This window comes from Leptonychotes weddellii, chromosome 16, assembly GCF_054177405.1.
Source record: "Leptonychotes weddellii isolate Sample4059 chromosome 16, ASM5417740v2, whole genome shotgun sequence".
NCBI lineage: Eukaryota > Metazoa > Chordata > Mammalia > Carnivora > Phocidae > Leptonychotes > Leptonychotes weddellii.
In genome coordinates, this window is record NC_138384.1 from 27,944,903 (window position 1) to 27,950,624 (window position 5,722).

Consider the following 5,722-nt stretch of genomic DNA (forward strand, 5'->3'; position numbering starts at 1 on the left):
CTCCCCACCAGTTGAGCAGCGGCTGCTGCCCCGCGGTACCCCCGGGCTTCCTCCCCACGCCTGGGGTGGCGGGTGGCAACGGCGGGCGGCGGCGGCGGCGGCACTTACCGGCGGCGCGGCCAGGCCCCCCTGTCAGCGCGGGGCCGGGAGGGAGAGGAGGGAGGAGTGAAGGGGCACCGCCTCCCCCGCGCCGCCACGCACCCGCCTGATTGGCCCAGTTCACTCCCCCAGCGCGACCCCACCAGCCCCTGCGAGCGGCACTCCGGCAGCACCGGCGCGCCATTTGCATATTTGTGCCCGCGCCGCTGATTGGCCGGGGCTCGGAGGGGCGGCTGTGACCGCGGCCGCTCCAGCCGCCGCTCCTGCCGCGTCAGGCGACCCGGGAGGGAGGATCCCTCTCCCTGCTCCGCTTCCCTCGCGGCCCGGCCCGACCCGGGGCGGAGGGCGGCGGGAGGCGGGGTCGTCGCCCGGCTCCAACATGGCCCCGCCGCACCGCCGACCCAATCGCCGGTGCGGTTACTCCTGGAGCCCAGGGCGGTCCCGGGGCGGGGAAGTGTTGGGGCCGGGCGCCCTCTGGCCGGAGCGCGGGGCAGTGCAGTGGCCCGGGTTCCCCTCGCCGCCCCGCCGCGGCCGCCACGTCAGGCCGCGCCCTCGCGACGGCCTCTCCCCTCCCCGCGGCCGCGCCGCCACGTCAGGCCCGGCAGGCACGCCCCGGCCGCGAGCTGACCAGTGGCGGGGTTGGCGCCGAGGTCACTCACGCTCTGGGCGTCTCTCCGCCAGCCCGGGGCCAACCGGGAACTGAGAGGGTGTCCTGAACCTCCCTTTTCAAACGGCGTGGATTCGGACCCGCGTCCTCCTTACGCTCTGACACCGCCGTGACACGCGCCGGTGCTGTAAAATCGGGAGCAAGGACAGTGGCGCCGCGATGATGCAGCGATTCAGCCCAGGTGCGACGCACCTGCCATGGAGAAGGCGCCAGGCTAAAGAGAGACCCAGCCCCAAGTCCTGATGTAGAGAGCGAGCGAGTGCGCACCTCAAGTGGTGGAGAGCTGGGGCCGACACCTAGTCTTCCCGACGTTCAGGCCCACGTTCTGATTTGCACAGCTATTAAGGGAAAGAAAGAACAAACCGGGGGCGGGGAGGGCATTAGTCTAGGAGCAGGTGGCCTACTAGAAAACCACTGTCCAACGAAGGTGTGGGGACACCTGGCTTCCCTCTCGCTCTGTCACTAATTAACTGTGTGACCTACATTAAATCGTAACATGTCCCAGGGCCTCGGTTTTCCCTTCTGTAAAATGAAGAGGCTGGACAAATTTTCTAAAAGCCTTCCAGCTCTAAAATTCTATGGGTCTCTTTCAGGCTCTGGGCTGGCTTTAATGCCTAATTAAAGCTTTAAAATCCATATGAGAATGAGAGATAGACAAAATAATGGGATGTCAGGACTTCACTCTGTCTACCTTATGTTTGTTGGAAACTGTTTAACACCGTTTCAAATCCACTGTGGGTGATATTTAGCATTCATTCACCTTACAGTGGACAGAAAACTCTTGAATTTCAGACTCCACGAAGAAGCATAGAGCAATGTCACTGGGCTTGTTTATGCCTGACCAGAAGGTAATGGCTGCGATATACAGAGTGCTAGTTTACCAGGTAATTTCACTCTTTATATTCCCCGTGCAGGCCCTCCAGCGTGGATCAACACAAGTCTATTTAGCTCAGATATTGAAGGGGCTGGGAGGGAACCCTGCTGAGAGAGAAGTTACAATTACAGCTTTGATTCCCCTCAAGGATACTTAATAACAACCACATACTAGGATAAGAATGCACAGAAACAGTTCACCCCTGAGCTCCCTACACCACTTCTTATTTGAATACTGCTTTCGTTTGCAAATTCAACCTGTTGAACCGAATTTAAGGCCAGTAACATCTCGTTTAGAGATGTTAGAGAATAAGACATTCCATATCTTGTCTAAAACTTTAGCTACTTTTTACAGAAATTTTCTCCCCAAGAAAACTCATGTTTTCTTGAATCTTTGAACATTACTTACACTTGGTGATTAAAGAGCATCATTATCATTATCAGCGTTATTGTATTCTATTATGATCAATGAATGCCCTCAGAAGTATGTAGACCTATTTTTCCTTATGAAAAATGGCCTCTAGAAAGCTGTTATTATTTTAAACTTACATCCATCTTTTTCTATGTCTTGTTCCTCACTACTGGACTGACATTTCTCTATTTTTCTACCTAACAACCTTCTTTCCTTTTTTCCCTTTCTTTCTTTCTTTTCTTTCCTTCTTTCCCTTTCTTTTTTCTTTCTTTCTTTCTCTTTCTTTTCTTTTCTTTCTTTCTTTTCTTTCATTCTTTCCCTTTTCTTTCTTTCTTTCTTTTTTCCTTCCTTCCTTCCTTCCTTCCTTCCTTGATGCTTCTATTCTATGAATAGACACTGATAAACTTTTTAGTTTAGACTCTCGGGTTTTGAGTAATGATTTTCTGTGGGATTCTCTTGTGGGTTAAGTGCGTGAGTTTTTGTGACATCTATTTTGACTGTTCAACTTATTTCTTAAATCTCAGTGGTATTCTTGGTAACTGAGGTTTCTGAATATATGGACTCTGGGTGCAAAGGATGGCTCTAAGTCCCAGAATTAACAGGCTGGATCAGTCAATACTACCTTCTGCAATTTTTTAATTAATTATTTTTTAAGGTTTTATTTATTTAAGTAATCTCTACACCCCATGTGGGGCTCGAACTCATGACCCTGAGATCAAGACTTGCATGCTTTTCTGACTGAGCCAGCCAGGTGCCCCTACCCTCTGCAATTTAAATGAACAAAAATCAATTATCATCAGTAACATCAAAATATAGCAACCCTGGCCTACCATTTCTGCCAGGCAATGGAATGTCCAGAGGGCGTGGTGGCAATGCTCTCCAGCTCCCTGTATCCCACTCTAGAGGAAAACTGGCTCCAGTCCTATCTAGTGCCTCTCACACCAAAAAGGTCCTCTATTTACAGACACAATGATTCAAGTCACCAGAAAGCCTGTGCTATGACAAGAGCGGTTCTTCACACTCTGAAGGAAACATTCCACAAGTCCAATAGGTACCATTTACTGAAATTTAGTTAGTCCTAGGCAGTGTTAAGGGCTTACGTTTATTATTTCATTTTACCTTCCTAACCATTCTATAAGGAAGGGATGATTTTCCCCACTGTTCAGATGAATAGGGTTCAAAATCTTGCCCTGCTTACACAATCATTGAGTGGCAGAGGTAGGATTCAAACTTAGAGCTGGCTGGTCCTAAAGCCTGGAACTCTTAAGCATTACACTATATCCCTCCCTTCAGCCGTAGTTTCCAATTGCATGTTTAGCAAGCAACCTCTTGGTTATGAATTTGGCATCTTAGAAGGGGGAACTGCCCTACAGGCATTTTGGTTCAGGACACCAAAAAAGAAATACCCCAAAATGCACGTACGTCAAATGATATTTCCTGGCAAGTTTGAGAAATACGAACCAGTGCTCTGGCACCTGTTCACTTTTGGGGGAAACTGATACACTCAAGATCCTAAAACTCACCTCAGACCTGTTAGAATGGCTATTATCAAACAGACAAGAAATAAGTGTTGAGAGTAACAGAGAAAAGGGAACCCTTGTGTACTGTCGATGGAAATGTAAATTGGTGCAGCCACTATAGAAAACAGTATGGAGGTTCCTCAAAAATTAAAAATAGAACTACCAAATGAGCCAGCAATTCCTCTTCTGGGTTTTTATCTGAAGAAAACAAAAGCCTTAGCTTAAAAGATATCTGCACCCCTCCCACCCCCGTTCACTGCAGCATTATTTACAATAGCCAAGACATGGAAATAACCCAAGTGTCTACTTTTTTTTAAAGTTTATTTACTTATTTAAGTAATCTCTACACCCAGTGTGGGGCTTGAACTCACGACCCCGAGATCAAGAGTCGAATGCCCGCTCTTCTGACTGAGCCAGCCAAGTGCTCCCACCTAAGTGTCTATTAATGGAGAAATAGATAAAGGCAATGTGGTATGTATACACAATGGGATATTATTCAACCATAAAAAGGAATGAAATCTTGCCACTGCAACAACATGCATGGACCTTGAGGGTATTATGCTAAGTGAAGTAAGTCAGACAGAGAAAGACAAATACCACATGATCTCACTTACATGTGAAATCTAAAAAACCAAAAGCCCCACCAAGCTCATAGATACAGAAAACAGACTAGTGGGTGCCAGAGGATGGGGTAGTGGGTGGGAAAAATGGGTGAAGGGGGTCAAAATATACAAACTTCCAGGGTGCCTGGGTAGTGCAGTGGGTTGAGCGGCCAACTCTTGGTTTCGGCTCAGGTCGTGATCTCAGGGTTGTGAGATCAAGCCCTGCGCTGGGCTCTGCGCTCAACACAGAGTCTGCTTGGGGTTCTCTCTCCCTCTCCCTCTCCCCCTCCCACTCGTGCTCTCTCTCTCTCAAATAAATAAATCTTTTTTTTTTTTTTAAAAAGATACAAACTTCCAGTTATAGAATAAGCCATAGGGATGTAATGTATAGCATGGTGACTATAGTTAATAATACTATATTGCATATTTGAAAATTGCTAAGAGAATAAATCTTAAAAGTTCTCATCCCAAGAGGAAAAGAGTTTGTAATTATGTATGGTGACGGATGTTAATTAGACTTTCTGTGGTGATCATTTCCCAATGTATACAAATACTGAATCATTATGTTATGTACCTGAAACCAATATATGTCAATTATACCTCAATAATTTTTTCAAAGGCCTAGAACTGCAAAACTAAGCATTAGACCTATCTAAGTGAGACCTGCTGAAGTGATGCCCACAGAATAGTCAAAACACCCTTGAAAAAAAAAAGACTGAAATGAATATAACACTGTATGTTAACTACACCGGATTAAAAAAAAAAATCCTTTGGAGCACCTGGCTGGCTCAGTCCATATAGCATGTGACTCTTGATCTCAGAGTTGTGAGTTCAAGCCCTACATTGGGGAGAGAGGTTACTTAAAAAACAAAAAATAAAAACAATAAAAATTTTTTTTTAAATCCTTCAAAAAAAAAAAGGACTCATGCTTCCTGATTTCAAAACTTACTACAATGCTACAGTAATCCAGACACGGTGGAACTGGCATAAGAATAGACATATAGATCAATGGAATAGAATTGAGAGTCCAGAAATAAACTTTTACATTTATGGTCAATTTATTTTCAACAAGAGTGCTAAGACATAAATCGAGAAAGACTACTGGATATACAAATGCTAGAGAATGAAGCTGGATCCCTACCTCATAACATACAGAAAAAATAAATCAAAAGGGATCATGGACCTAAATGTTAAGAGGTAAAACTATAAAACTCTAAGAAGAAAACATAGGAGTAAATCTTCAGGACCTTGGGTTAGGCAATGGTTTTGTATACAATACATGGTACCACAGCATAAGCAACAAAAGGAAATAAAAATTGGGCTTCATTAAAATGAAAGCAACCAAAGAAAAAATTGATATATTGAACATCAACATAGAAAAACTTCTGTGATTCAAAGGACACCATTAAGAAATGACACCCACGGGTATTATGTTGAGCGAAATAAGTCAAACAGAGAAAGACATGTATCATATGATCTCACTGATATGAGGAATTCTTAATCGCAGGAAACAAACTGAGGGTTGCTGGAGTGGAGGGTGGGGTGGGAG